Below are 16601 nucleotides of genomic sequence, written 5' to 3' on the forward strand. Positions count from 1 at the left end.
ATCTAGTTCATCACAACTTGATTTTGTTTAAGTGTCCACTGAATTCTTCTCTCACTCACAACCATCCAGGACCTATATATTATTTAGACTAAATCTTGGAATGAGCCATTTCTACTGGTTTAGACACTGTTAGGTGGAGATTTTTAAACCAAGCCATATCATGGGCCACCAGCCCAATATTTACTGAGTACCTACTGTATGCAAAGTTCTCCATTAGGCACTGGAGAAAAAACATTGAACTAAACAAGACCCTGTTCTATGAAGGAAGACGATGAAAAAAAAGAAGTGATAAGTGCTGCAAAGAAAATGGTTTAGGGACTTCTTTAGATAGGTTGGTGAGTTCAGTCCTCTCTGGGGAGGAAACATTCAAACCAAGGCCTGCAGGGAGTAAAGGAGTCAGTCATGCAAAAATGATGATGATGATGGTGGTGGTGATGATAAGCATGATGATAGAAGCAACCACACATAGTGCTACCCTGTGCAGACATCACTCCACGTGCATTACATACACTAACTTATTTAATCCTCAGAATCACCTTATGGGTAGATAGTATTATTAATTGCTTTTTTTTGTTTGTTTTTTTTATTTTTTATTTATATTTTATTTATTTATTTATTTATCGCTGTGTTGGGTCTTCGTTTCTGTGCGAGGGCTTTCTCTAGATGCGGCAAGCGGGGGCCACTCTTCATCGCGGTGCGCGGGCCTCTTCACTATTGCGGCCTCTCTTGTTGCGGAGCAAAGGCTCCAGACGCGCAGGCTCAGTAATTGTGGCTCACGGGCCTAGTCACTCCGCGGCATGTGGGATCTTCCCAGACCAGGGCTCGAACCCGTGTCCCCTGCATTGGCAGGCAGATTCTCAACCACTGCGCCACCAGGGAAGCCCCTATTAATTGCTTTTATATGACAGGAATCTGAAACACATAGAGATGAAGTCATTTGCTCAAGGTCAGAGCTTTGTAAGTGTCAGAACTAGAACTTGAACCCAAATCCTGTCTTTTAATTAAAGCACTATGATACCCCTGAGAAAAAACCATTCCAAACAGCAGGAACAGCAAATGTAAGGTCTATTTTTTGAGTCAGCCTTGCTCTGGCACAGGCAGTAGCCTGATTATTGCTTCCTTGAGCTAGAGATTGTTGGTGAGAGGATTTCAGCAAGAATGGGAAGTTGGTTGGGTTGTCATCATGACCAGCGTGTCATGTGTAACTAAGCCTGTATTGACCAGTAAGCAAAAAAAAAAAAAAAAAAAAAAAAAGATGAAAGTTAGGGTTTCATTTATCAGCACATTGAAAAATGATATATCAGTGCAAATTATTATTCTCAATTATCTTCAGAAAAACTGGTGTGACCGTTTTGGTTCAAACACATTTCACCGTTTGGATTCAGACTTAGATATTGATGATGTACATTAAATTATGCTTTCTATTAGCTTATTTATTTATTTTACTATGATGTTATGTGTACTATGTTATTTATTTTACTATACTTGCTGCTAAAACAAATTTCTTTTATCACACAGAATGTGGTATTATTTTCTTGGCTGTAGTTTATGTCCTAGGTAACTAAACCTTGGAGGTTCTATCAATCAAATCAACACAGAACCAAAGGGTCCTAGAATCTCTGTTTGTCTTGGAGACATGTGTATCACTGCACTGTCAGAACAACTACATGACATCCTTTTGAAACGTCGTAAGTGTTGTTGGAAGGCATAGTAGGAACTCCATCGTTCCGTGGCTGTGGATGCACACTGTTTTAATAAGAATAACAAACACAGTAGCATACAATAAAAGAGAGGAAAATGAATTCATTCAAGTAACTATTTCAAAAACAGCAGTTAATGATGAAAATAATACATTTTAATTTCCAAGTTGTTTTCCAAACTGCTTATAAACCAACTATTAACTGGGAATTCTTCCACTGAAAAATTGGTGCTGTTTTTAGACACAGGCTTGAGTATTAATTTATTGGCAGAGAAATTTCTCCTCTTCAACTCAATTTGGGTCATTATATGACATGACATAGCAGAGTAATTTAAATAACTCATTATTTTCCTGTATCTCACCCTTCCAGTATATATTATACATCATACCTTCATCCCAGTATTTATGGAGCAAAGCAATGTACGAGACATTCTAAAAGGAATATGAGTCACTGAGACTTCAAAATATACAGTAATGTAGCATGTGTAAGACACATCATAAGTAACTATAATGCAATAATAATAATGACATTGACGATGCTAACATTTATGGTGCACTTACTGTGTGCTAGATATCATGTGGAGTGTGTTAATGTACTCTCCCTAATCCTTAGAAGGTGGTTTCAAGGTAGTTGTTATTAATTCTGAAGAAGTAGAAGCTCAGAGAGGCTAAATAGCTTGCCCACAGAGCTAATAAATAGCAAAATCAGGATTTGAACATGTTTGTCAGACTCCAAAGAAAATGTCTATTCTTTTATGATGACATTTTCCCATGTGTTCAACAGAATGTTATTAAAGATGATGAGCAAAATGTTTACAAGGTCAAATCAGTTTAGGAACATTAGGTTGAATATAGGTAAACAGGTGTATTAATTGAAGGGCTATTCAGAACCTTTAATACGCTAATATGCAAAGTAGAGCTAGACGAAAATAACAAAGTATAAATGTTGACCGTGCATATTTAATTGCTGAACCCCACATCCACTCCCAATAGACACACAGAATATGGTATAAGAGTATTGATTTTTAAATACACTTTTGACAGGCCTCTTCCACCCAATATTTTAATGTTTTAAAAGAAGAGGAGAGGCATAAGGTATATTAAGGAGAGAAAATGGAAAGGACTTAGTGGAGAGAACAGACAGAAGTAAACTGTGAACTTTCAACTCTACACTGGGAAAATACAGAAATTTAAAAGGACAATGGAAAAATAAGAGTGTAGAATTAAGAGAAAAGGCTAGGAATAGATATGAAGAAAGCACTGTAATAACAAAAGAACAAAGATGTATCGATCATCTCAGCTGGCAGTAGGAGGAGTCAAGGAGTAGAGAAACGAGAGAGAGAATGGGTAGCATTGAGGAATGGATACACATTGATAACTGTTGTGGGAGTGGCAAGGGTAGGGATGACTTAGAAGGGAAAAATGACCTCAAATCTGTCAATTAAAAAATCTTCAGTGAACCTTGAGATAATGGTTTCTTTTGAGCAGTGAGGACTGAAACCCTATTAGGTGGGGTTAGGAAAAGTGAAGATAGAGAATGTAGAAAAGTTGGCAGTGTCAAGGGCAATTTTATTTTAAAAAGGAAGATCTGATTAGACTTGAAGGTAGAAATCAAGGACATAGTCAAGTGGTGAAGGTGAATATGAAGGATAGTATGAACCAACATTCCAGAAGAGATTTTAGGGCTTGAGAAACAAAGGTATGGGTAAACCTTGTTGGATTTGAGGCCAGTGAAACTCCTCAGAGAGCAGAGAAAAAAATTTGATATGAGGAGAAAAGTAGGGAGATTATGAAGAAGTAAGAAGAAAAATTGAACTCTTTCTTGTGATCATCCAGCCTATTCAGTAAATAGAAATAAAATAATTCATGCAATGAGGAAATACAAGTGTGAGGTTGTTAATTTGATGGTAGTGACAGAATTTTGAAAAACTCTACTGGAAATATTATTTGTAATTAACATCAGTTAGGTCAAACCTTATAAAATTGCTTACAATTTGATCATTTTTAAACTTAAATATATTATTTTGGCATGCAAAAATTTTATATGGTTTAACCTAATGATATAAATGGCTCACAGACAGGGTCCAACTGAAGCTGAATAGCATGAATTTGCAGTCCACACATATTACCTGCAGTTTTTTTGAGGACAAAACAGTGAACAAGAGCAAAAATAAGAAACCAGGAAGTGAGCCTGACAAGAGGACAAATCAAAATATTAAAAAGTAAACAGTGGTCATTTACTTAGCATCATAGGGTGCTAATGAGAGTCTTCAAACAATTGATCAATTAATAATGCAGTATCTGATGCCAGAGAGGGTTGGCTTAAGGGAGCAGGGCATGTGTGAAGAAAGGAGTTTTGAAGAAAAGAAGTGAAATTTAGAAATTAATTTCAAAATGAAATTTTTTTTTTAAAGGAATTCCTTTATTTTTATTATTTATTTATTTATTTATTTTTGGCTGTGTTGGGTCTTCGTTTCTGTGCAAGGGCTTTCTCTAGTTGCGGCAAGTGGGGGCCACTCTTCATCGCGGTGCGCGGGCCTCTCACTATCATGGCCTCTCTTGTTGCGGAGCACAGGCTCCAGACGCGCAGGCTCAGTAGTTGTGGCTCACGGGCCTAGTTGCTCCGCGGCATGTGGGATCTTCCCAGACCAGGGCTCGAACCCGTGTCCCCTGCATTGGCAGGCAGATTCTCAACCACTGCGCCACCAGGGAAGCCCAAAATTGTTTTTAAAAAACACTGAAACTTATTTCTGGTTTCCAGAGTGAGACCACTGTCCATGGTCCTGAAATATTAGTGACCTTCAGACAAGGTTGTTCTTCCCTATCCCATGGAGATGTGTCCCCAAACCTGGAGTGGGAAGAGGCAAAAAGCAAAGGTGGAAAAAATAAAAATAGCAAGAGAGAGACAGCAGATTGAGGGAAATAAGATGAAAGAAATGCAGTGAAATATGCTCAAGGTGAAATTAGAAATGTAGGTCAGAAATCCCAACACGGATCTCACTGGGTTAAAATTAAGGTGTTGGCAGGGCTGCATTTCTTTCAGGAGGCTCTAGAAGGTAAATCCATTGCCCTTCTTTTTCCACATTCTAAAGCCTGTCCACATTCCTTGGCCCAAGGTCTCCTTCCTCCATATTCAAAGTCAGCAACATTTCATTTCTCTGACCATTCTTTCATTGTAACATCTTTCTATGACTCTCTTTTCTGCTTCCCTCCTCCACTTTTAAGGATCTTTGTGATTACATTCAGCCCACCTGGATAATCCAGGATAATCTCTTTATCTTCAGGTCAGCTGATAATCAACCTTAATTTTATCTACAACCTTAATTTCCATATAATCTAGCATATTCACAGTTTCCAGGGATGTAAAGTTATCCCTTGCTTTTCAAAAGCTCACTTTACACAACTTTACTTTTATGAAAGACCTACATTAGTACCTGCTTTCATGAATTGAAAGAAATCTGAAGAGAATTTTCAAAAAAAAAAAAAGGTCAAAAACAAAAATGGCTTTCACCAAGCTCCTTTCCTGAGATCTACTCTCAGCATCTCAGCATCAAGGCACCATAGCTTTGAACTGTGTCTGTGAGCATCTGTGCTTTATCTCAATTTATTTTGTGCATCACTTAGCAAGATGTGTCCTGAAATAATTACTTCTTTGCTTTAAGCCATTTCAGCTTACAAAAGGCTTCGTAGAAACACTACTTTCAGAGAGCAGGGGAAACTTGTATTGGGGGATTAGGACATTGGAGTCAGGCATTATTCTGTCTACCACAGACTAGGCAGAAGAACATGCTCATGTCCTATTTCACCCCCTTTGGGAAGCCTTCCATAGTTCCATCTTGCAGCATCTTTATGAAAATAAGGTGAGAACATGAATGTAAAGTGGTTAGAACAGTGTTTGGTACTTGGTAAATTATGCTGGGTGCTTTGCATTTTCTGTCTCATGCAAGGAAATAGTGAGTCCACTAAGAAGGGATTTAAACCAGGTCTGCCTGGCCCAGAACCCATTCAGATAAACATTATAAGCCTCTGACAAGGTGAGACCTTAACTAGTAGAAATCATATACTGATGTTCTATTTCTATAAATCTTTTCTAATAAAAGAAAAAGTACCAGGGTTTATGGGAAGCTGATTAAATTTATTTTTATATCAGACATTATTGAATACCTATACTATACCAGGTCCTGTTGTAGGCACTGGGGGAAATGGCAATAAACAAGACAAAAACTTCAAGCCTTTATGGAACTTACATTCTGGTTGTTTTGTTTTGCTTGTTTCTTGTGTGTTTTTTTTTTGGCTGGGGAGGGCATGGAGATTTGGGGTACACAACAAAGCAAGTAATAACAGCTTATGGCTTGAGGGTTAAGAGGCAGTGTAGAGGAAAAATAATGCCTCCCCCTAAAAAATGTCATCCATATCCTAATCCCCAGAATATGTGAATATGTCCCCTTAAATGGCAAATGGGACTTTGAAGATGTGACTAAATTAAGGAATTTGAGATAGGGATATTATCCAGGGTTATCTGGGATGGCCCAATGTAATCATACAGTCCTTAAAAATGGGAGAGTTGGGCAGAAGAGGAGGTCAGAGTGAGGTGGTGTGAGAAGAACTCAACCTGCTGTTGATGTCTTTGAAGATGGAGGAGGGAGACCATGGGCCTAGGAATGAAGGCAGCCCCTGGGAGCTATAAAAGACAAGGAAATGCATCCTCCCCTAGGGTCTCCAGAAAGGATTGCTGCCCTGCAAATACCATGACTTCAGCCCGTTGAGACCTGTGTCAGACTTTGGACCTCCAGAACTGAAAAATAGTAAATCTGTGTTGTTTTAAGCCACTAAATGTGAGATAATTTGTTACAGCATCAGTAGAAAACTAATACAGGCAGTGAGAGGTGTAATGAGGATCATCCTGACAATCAAAAGATACTTTGTGTACCTAGGAACTCCTCCTGAAACAATTTTTAGGAATCCTTTTGTCAAAAGTAGCAAACCAAACTGAGCTAGGTAAAACAGAACAGGGAGAGTTCATTATAAGGATACAGGGATATCCCACAAAACCCAAGGAAAGCAGTGTAGCCAGTCCCTTGAAACATGTCCTGAACCACCAGTGGGAACACTGTCTAGACTTTTCCCTTCCACATTCCCTTCCTGCTCCTCTCTAATATCGCTCTAAACTACCTCCTTTAGTCTCCTCAATCTGCCCAATTGAATATAGATTTTGGCAGATCAAAGTTAACATGCTACACAAGTCCAGTCACCCAAAGGCAGAATCTCAGTGGAAACTCCTTTTTCATCTTAATTTTTGGCAAAGAAATTCTCATTGCTTCAGCTTGGGTTAGGTGCCATGCCGTGGACCCATCATATAGGGGCAATGATGGATCAGGGAAAAGGAGATTTATTATAAACTGAACAGACAATCCAGTATGTTTATGCCATCATGCTTATTTCACAACTGAGAAGGTAATTTTAGGAAAATATGTCATTCTGTTTAGCCAACCTTATTCAGTATCTGTTTGAAACAAAGAATAGTGTGAGGTAATATGAAAGATACAAAGGCAAGCAGCAAACATTTATCAAGCATCTATCTTTATGCCAAGAGCTCTGCTAAATACTCAGGACATAAAGATGTAGAAAACAGTGTGGTTAAGGAATGGAGGAGTGAGAACAATTCAGATTATTATGTGATGTGTGCTGAATGGAAGATACGAGCAAAGTGCCACCACAGCACAATCAGTGAAACATTACATCCTGCTAAGTTGACTGGTATGGGATGGGACTGGAGCAAATTCCCAGAGAAGGTATTGGAACTTCTAGGTGAACAACGGAGGAAAATGCATCTCAGGAAGAAGGAGAGCCTCAACATATCCTACAGTCATGAAAATAATCATTCAAGTGTGGAGCCAGTGAGTAGTTCTGAGTGACAGGGCTTGCAGGGGGAGAAGATTCCAGTTATTCAAGGCTCACAATCTAGCAGAGTAGTTAGAGTGGGTAATAAACAGCCATCACAAGGTCTGAATACATCAACATAATAACGCAGTGACAGAAAAACACACTGAGAGTTTTGAAGGTAAGCTTGGGAGACAGTGTAAAGTTAAAATCCAGCTGGGAAGACTAGTATGTTCCTAGGATAAGCTGGCTTTTAAGCAGTTTCATAAGTAGTCTGTGGTTGACAGAAATGAGCAAAATAGAACTAGAAGTTAATTAAAATGCCCCTCTTTGGTTTCAAAGCACATAAACATTATGCAAAGCAATTTACCAGGATGTGGATCAGTATAGCAAAGGCATAGCATTAGCTCCCAAAGGTGACTTGGTTTCCATGAAGCTGAAACTCTGTAATGATTTCTATCATCTCTCTTTTTTTTTCAATAATTGTCTAGCCTCTTTAGAGGAGAAGGCTACACTATGCCAGGAAAAATATGGGAAAAACATCTTGAATATCACATGGCAATGGGAAACCCCAGAGGAAAAGAATTTCCATCACAAAGTGCTCTCTTCTCATGGAATCTTTGAAGTTGGCCACTGGACTGCACAGACCAAATTCCTCTTGCTTTTTGTTTCTTTTTTAAATTAATCATTTGAACATGTTGGGGCTTCAGATGTTTACTGGGTGATTATAAACACACTGAAGTACTGAAGGAAAGCTCCTGGGACACCATATTCGCCCTCCTCATCTTTTTAGATTTTATTTTGACTCACCATCAATTGGAATTTTTAATTCAGACTGTTCTCAAATGTTACAGCAATTTTACATAGTATATTATCAAAATTCCAAGTCTTTTGATAAGGGTAATTAAACATGCCAAGTTTGTTTCTAGAGCCCTGAGTTTGCAGTTGCTCATCCACTGGTTATGTTACTGTACTTCATTTGCTGCTTCCTGTGAATGTATTTTGTAGTGTTTGAGAGGTTTATTCACCTTTAACTCCTTGTAAGCTTAGAGAAAAAGGAACCCAATCACTGACAACCTATGCGGGTGAAATTCCCAAAGACATACCATACTTCTGAGGCTTCTTTTTTTATTTTTATTAAAAAAATTTTTTTCAACTATTTTTCTTCTGAAGAGAAGACTCCATCTTCTAGGGCTCAGGTATTGATTTTATCACTCCTTTTGACATAATTCCATATTCCTTATGCATACAAAAACACCACTGATTTTCGTAAACTGGTGGCTTTTTTTTTTTCTGTCACTAGAAGTTTTGTTTGGAAAAAGGAGAATGGAAGCCAGTTCAGAGTAATCTATCTTTCTACATAAGTATTTCTGTGGCACTTATCACAGCAGTACCTGGGCACTCAAAAGCACTATTAGACTAAATACACATACACTAGAGGGAAAAAAAAATAGATGCTAAGAAAACAGAAAGTTTAAAACATCAAGAGAAATAGAAAATAAATGTTCTTTGTTCATGGGCAACCAATGGGAGTTTAAAGAAATTCTCAGGAGCAATAAAAAATATATTCTTTGCCCACATCCATTTATTTATTTAAAGCCTTCTAAAGGACTGTTCTGGGCCTTTGATTCAGGTACAAAACACCAGTGAGACTTGTTGTGGCAAAGTAAGGACGGAATAGGACTCTTTTTCTGGCACTCCGGGTGGAAGACAAAGAGAAAGCAAAAAAATTACATAAAAATAACTGGGCACCAATGAACCGCGATTGTGTTTGGAATTCTCCAGTAGGACAGTGTTTTGTCCCCTCCCCCCACCCCCGGTACTCAAGAAAGTGGATCTGATGCTTGTCTAGTTGAATATCCATAGACTGTAGTATCTGTAATGAGATACCCTTAGGAAATGCATTGTTTGATGGTGAAAATTGCTGACCTAACTGGAAGAGAAAGGGACTGATACAAATCAAATTTCAAACTGACTTTGTAGCTCAAGTATCTTTTATTCCTGACCATAAGGTCAGTAAAATTATAGTATTATATGCCAGAGGTCAATTAGGAGGGCAGAACAGTTTGTAGTGTCAAAGGCTATTCTATTCTTTTTAATATATAAAAAAGAAATTACTGAATAATTGCCCAATTTTGTATCAAAAATATAATATGCTATACAAGTATTATATATGAAAATTCATATTTGAAAATAAGCCAGTTCTCTTTGGCACATGGAATTTAGAGATTCATATTACAATTTAAGCCAACACATTGAGAAAAGGCACAGTAATGGGAAAGGAATAAATATCTAATTTACAGGATAGTAACCACCATAAAGTTTTATTTGTATCATGATATAATTTCTGAGTAAAAATACTTTCTGCTCCATTTCATGGTGGGTAACCTGCCTATTCTTATGATTTCCCTCCTATTTTAACAAAAACGACTCAGATTTTTTATTTGACCTCATTATATAGTCAGAAACACTGCGGATAGAAATTACATTTCAATGAGTGAAGCCATCTTCACCTCAGATTTACGTAGAAGTTGGCAAATTAAAAGTATTTTAATAAGGCTAGCAGTGATAGTTCAGGAATGAGATTTAAACTGAGCTTCTATGCCAATGAGTGCATTAACTTTATTCAAAAATAGTGTATGTAAAATGGCACACAACTGACATGAGCTGATTATGATAATGTCTTAGTGCAAATTTTTGAAAATCAGGTACTATAAAAATATACCATTAACTTTATGTTAATAAAATATTTTGCTTGATGCCTTTTAAATTATTCATTTGAAGTAGTCTAAAAATATAAAAGAACTCTTATTATCATTCAATTTACATGATTACTTTTAAGTTCACTTTTTTGGTTTAACATAAACAGAGTGTAAAATTCACATCAAGCTTTTGGTATTTAAAATGTGTAATTTTTATGCAAAAATTGGATGCTGTGTTACATTTTTAAGGTTGTCATTAGTATAAATATAATTTTGACTTCTGATTTGAAACAGTTTAACCCTTAGGAGAAATTATCATGTTTCCCAGGTTGACTCATTATTGCTGCTTTGATTATAGATGAATTCCTTTGTAAAAACACTTTTTAAAGAATCTAAGCACTGACTTGAACCCCCAGGGGTTTCCACAGATGCATTTGAAGGAACGATGGAAATTACCAGAAAAAGAGGATCCTTTTTCTCCCAAAAAGCTCAGCTTTGATTCTAAATGTTAAAAAAAAAAAAAAAAAAGCCATTATGTGCCCAGGATTGTGCTTGGCTGTTGATGGGTTTGCACAGGATGACAGCACCCTAGCTGCCTCACATGGCTTACAGTAAAATGGAAATTCCTACCATCACTTACAACCATTGTAGCATAGTACTCAGCACATAATGCTGCCCAGGAAGGTGGATTTACGTAGTCAAAAAAATAGTAATAAAAGACAGTAAAATTGGGTGAGAATTGTAAACACAGTGGGGCTTAAGTAGAAGGGATGCGATCTAGATTTTTAGAGAGGAGAAGATGTAGTCCTTCAAATAAGAGAGGAATTTGAATGAAGTATTAGAGTTGTCCTCTTTAGAATATATAGAGCATACCAAAGCCTAGTTCTGTTCACAGTATAAATAATTAAAAGTTTACATTTACATATACATGTATATATACTTCAGCCCACATGCAAATATAAAACTAGTTATATAAATCATTACTTCAAGCCATACGAAATTCTAAATATATGTAGATACATGAAAAAAGTTCTCCAAATGCCAGACAATGGCTCACTTATTTCGAAAGGTGTTTTAAAACTCTATTCTTGGGAAAGAAAAGAGAGCGGAAGAGAAAGGAAGTAGGAGTTTGACTTGTATGTGCTATAGATCAGCTGGATGCTTCTTTCTCCTATGGGCCCAAGTTGTAATCACTTCATTCCTACATATTTAAGAGAATGAGGCTCTGTTGCGTATCACTGCAGGCAAACTTGCCATCAGTTATAACCCTTGGCAGAAGCATGAGTTTCTGACTTTTGCATGGCTCAGTACAACCCTGTCTTCCAAGAACAGTACTAATTTACATGACTGGACAAGGCACTGAGTAAGGTTCCCAGGAGTTTGGTAGTATTTGTAGAATGAGGAAATCTTATCCTTTCAAAATTGTGAGGAACCTTACAAGCTAATCATCTCCCCTCCCACCCAACTGAATATTATTTCAACATCCTCCTCCAAGCTTGGCATGTCTGTTCTTTCTTCTTTTCATGAACAAGTTCCCAAATTATCTTCCATATTCCTCATCTTCGTTAGGGCACGTTCAGGTTTCTTTTTCTCCTTATAAAGCATGTTTATTGATGCTACCATACAGCATCAGATGATATAGTGGTAAAACACACACACGCACGCACGCACACATCACCTGACTCTACCCTCAAGAAATTTATATTCAAGAGGGGGCAGGTAAACATGATTCAAAGAACAACACAAATACATAATTGTGAACTGTGTTAAGCATAAAAAAGGAGATCACTCAAAACCAAAACAGAATATCCGGAATGCATAAATTCTAGATCTGATCTGACCTGCACGAAAACAGAGAAGCTATGACTGACCTTGATCTGAATTCTACATGATACTGCAGGCAAAAAGATTGCTTTAGCAGGCTCATTTTGAGTTCGTGGTTAACACGAACCTCTGCGTCTTTTTCAAGTGTACTTCTGTCATGTCAGCTTTCCAGTGCCCTGTACTTGCATCATTGAATGTAAAATTCCATCGTCTTGGTTTTGGCCCATGGGTCTAACATGAATCATAATTAAAGCGTCCAACATATATAAGTTAAAGCATTCAACATGTTAAGTAAACTTTTGGATCAACTGAAAATATGATAAACATTATTCAGTGACTTCAATAAAGCCTAAGACAAAGGTAAAACCCTGAGGTATACTTTGAAGACTTCTCTAAGTTGATATACTGATACATACATAAGGCTTTTCAATACCTAACCATATGTAGTACACAATTGTTGTTCGTGCTAATATCCATTTCTCCTTCCTCTGGCAGTGTATTTCCTTGAGAACCATTCTTCTGCCATTTTCACTCTATGTGATTTTGAGAGCTCAGTCTATCCCTGGTTCTCAGGGTGTCATGTGACCAAACTTGGTCCATGAGAATATTAACTTCTACTGGCTACAGAAATAGGAACATAATACAAGTCATTCTAGGGAGACTAAAGTCTTGAACTTTTGTAGAATTGTTGGGAAGAGAGACTCTCTTACTGGAACTGAAACTGGGAAGACTTAAGGCTGGAATTGCCAGGAGTCACCATATGGACAGGACCTAGTTAAGCATTCTACTAGATGAAAGTGGAGCCTAGAGATAAAGAGAACGAGACCAAACCCACATCTAGCTGTTCTAGAGTCAAAGCCAGGTCTTGACTGTGCTGTTACATAAGCCATAATATGAACTCTTTGGCTTCAGCCAGTTTGCATTAGGTTTCTGTCATTTGCCAAGTGTTCCAACTGGTAAACCATATTATTATCTAGTCCACATTTCCTTTTGGTGAAAAGAATATCATGGGAGTCTTTGTCATCTGTTTTATTGAAATCTATATATAGAATCTCTACAATACTTTATATGCTGATGAGTCTAGTAACCCTTTTGTCAAAGGAAATTAGATTTGTTTGTTTGTAGTAAATTTATGCTGGTTCACAGTGATCATCTCTTTTCTAAAGCCATCTGGTTAATAATCCACTACAGAAGCTTAACTAGTTTAGAAGACAAATTTTCACTTGCTCTATGCGTCACTAACCATGGAATAATAAGTATTTTTTTCCTCTGATCTTTTGGACATTTTTTTCTAAAGTCTCAGGCACATGATTCCCAAAGTTTTTGAGTATGAGCACGTTTTTAAAATACCAAAATATATCTCAGACCTCCAGAGTCTTGTGGTTCTGCTTTTTAAGTTACTGTTTATTTAAAAAATACATAAAGGCAAAAAATTATTATGAATCTATCACTTTTAAATGAAATTCTGTTTTATTAATCACAGCATCTCTCAACAATTGACAAATTATCCTACTTAAATATAGGAAATATTGCTTATTCAATCTGTGAATAAATCTGTGTATAAATGACTTCCCAATTTCTTTCAGTCTGGCCACAGGAATAAGTGAACCAGATGGGGAAAGTCCTGTTATAGCATATCTGTTTGACGATGCCTAACATTTTATCCCTGGCCCTTTTCAAATACATGCAAGACCCCGAGGTCCCTTTCTTCTAGAATCAACTTCACTACTCCTGTGAACTTCTGTGGAGGGCGCACTTTTGACTCTGCTCAATAGAAGTCTTGGAATAAAAAGTGATGACCTGATGAGGAAGAACATTTGGGCTCTCAGACCCACAAAGAAGCTGGGGTATGAGCTGACCCCAGGACAACTTCACTTAGAACCCAAAAGTGGGATTGGACATGGGGCAGTTCCCTTGGCTGTCTATAGCACAGAAAAACAGAGGAACTATACTCCCAATACTCTCAGGGGATAATTACCTGACAGACTGACCCTAATGAAAAAAGCATCGCACAGCACCTTCTTAAAAGCTTTTGGTGTGTGCTTTTTTAGTAGTGGTACTCAAACACAGACAACTGATAATGCCCCAATTTTCTTTCTACCTGCTTTAGGCAGTGTATTTTTTTAAAAATTTATTTTTATTTATTTATTTATTTTTGGCTGCGTTGGGTCTTCGTTGCTGAGTGGGCTTTCTCTAGTTGCTACGAGCTGGGGCCACTTTTCATTGCGGTTCACGGGCTTCTCATTGTGGTGGCTTCTCTTGTTGCGGAGCATGGGCTCTAGGCGTGTGGGCTTCAGTAGTTGTGGCACATGGGCTCAGTAGCTGTGGCTCACGGGCTTAGTTGCTCCACAGCATGTGGGATCTTCCCAGACCAGGGATTGAACCCATGTCCCCTGCATTGGAAGGTGGATTCTCAACCACTTTGCCACCAGGGAAGTCCCTAGGCAGTGTATTTTTAAAATGAGGTTAAGCAAACTGCAGTTTAGAGGGAAACACATTTATTTTGACCTCAGTAAACATTGTCATTTGGGCATATCACCATTATGGTTGACACAACCTTGACATTGTGACACATTAGTTCAAAAAAAAAAAAAAAAAAGATTTTTTTCAGAATAAGATCCTTAAATACCAGGCAACAGTGTTTTCTTTAAACATATTGTTACTGTTGTTGTCGTTGGGAGTTGCCACCTGTAAAAGGTTGTGGGCTAGACTCTGACACTCTGTAACTCCTAGTGGGTAATTAGTGCCTTGGATGTCAAACCTTGCTTTTCCCCCCCCATGTAGTGGTGAGATTCACGCTTTGTCCAGTCTCTGCCTTAAGTTTTGAGAACACGGTTCACAGTGGACACAAAGCTGATAAACATATCCAGTGTCTCCCCATGGCTAGTGATGGAAATCTTGTCAGAGGTTGTCTCCAAACACCAAGGCATAAACTACTTGAATGAAAAGTTTTGTAGTGCATAGTTTTAAGAGATGCAGCACGTGAAGCTGAAGGATTTCAGAGAGTGGTCCTCTTAATGTCTGGGTTAATGTGAATGAATAGCTGAAGAGCTGCCGTATTTGGGTTAAAATACCTTTGTAAGTGGCTAATTGTTTGAAACCCGGGTACCAAATGTATAGTTCTTAGTGATAAGGAACACTAAAAATATAATGCCAGATCTCTTATTTTTATTTTTCCCAAATATTCTTCTAGAGAAGCAGTTAGTTGCTTGACTCAGATTAGAGGTATAACTATCATTCCACAAATATCCCAGCAGCTTGAGACTTTGACACCTGATGCCTGAATCACTGAAACTATCCTCCAAGTTGTCTTCTTGTCTCTGATCCACTTTCCTTTTTTTCCCTTCAGAATAATCTTCATAAAATACTCTTAGAGCACATATTCTTTCTGTTATTCTGCATTTGCATTTCAGGTCTACAGACTAAGAGGAAATAAAGAGCCTTCAGTATGCTGGTTATTACAAATCTGAAATTAAAAGTGATGGAGAAATGTTCCTTACTTTTAGTGGTGTTTTTATACCCTAGCTTACCTTCTTTCTTCAGTCTGGCAGACGATCTACATTGTAGGTATAGGACAACACAATGAAAGACAGGATTACAGAGTAGAAAGATCATGATTCAGGACAGTTTCAGAAAAGTTTATCTCTAAAGAGTCAAATAGTATTTTAGGCTTTGCAGACCGGATATTCTCTGTTGCAACTACTCAGCTCTGCTATTGTGACATGGAAGCAGACATAGACAATACCTAAACAAATGTGCCTGGTGTTCCAATAAAATTGTATTTATGGACACAGTAATTGGAATTTCATATAATTTTCATGTCTCCTGAAATATTCTTCCTTTGATTTTTTTTTCAACCATTTAAAAATGTAAAAACCATTCTTAGCTCATGAGCCATACAGAAACAGGCTGTGGGCCAGATTTGGCTTACAGGCTAGAGTTTGCCAACCCCTTGTTTAGGAAAGAGATTGATTTGGTTATGGATCCGGGCTCTACCATGTAGATAACCCTAGGTACAGGTGATCTAGCTTCTCTGGACATTAGTTTTATTGTTTAATTGTGTGTGTGTGTGTGTGTGTACACATGCATGAGAGAGTCTATTTGCAGGGGTATGTGATATTTGATGAGTAAGTAAGTGAAACAAACGACATGGTCTTGATCTTGGAAGGACTCAAGAATTATGACATGCCTCTGCTTTGGGAAATCAGATAACACATCTCTCATATGTAACTTTAAGAGCATCGTTATTTAATATGTACTCAGTAATTACTGCTGATGTGGAAAAGACTAGATTTCATCTCTCCAGTCTCTTAAGCTGTGAGGTGAAACAGCTTTGATTCAAATTCTACTGCATGGACCTGGAAAATTTTCTGAAATTCTTTGACTTTTCAATACTTCATCTTAATATGGAAACAATAATGATCTCTGCCATATAGGGTTGCTGTGAAAATTATGTGAAATAATGCATGTAAAATGCTTAGACAGTACCTGTCCCT

This window comes from Balaenoptera ricei, chromosome 3 (genome assembly GCF_028023285.1).
Source record: "Balaenoptera ricei isolate mBalRic1 chromosome 3, mBalRic1.hap2, whole genome shotgun sequence".
NCBI classification, from domain to species: domain Eukaryota; kingdom Metazoa; phylum Chordata; class Mammalia; order Artiodactyla; family Balaenopteridae; genus Balaenoptera; species Balaenoptera ricei.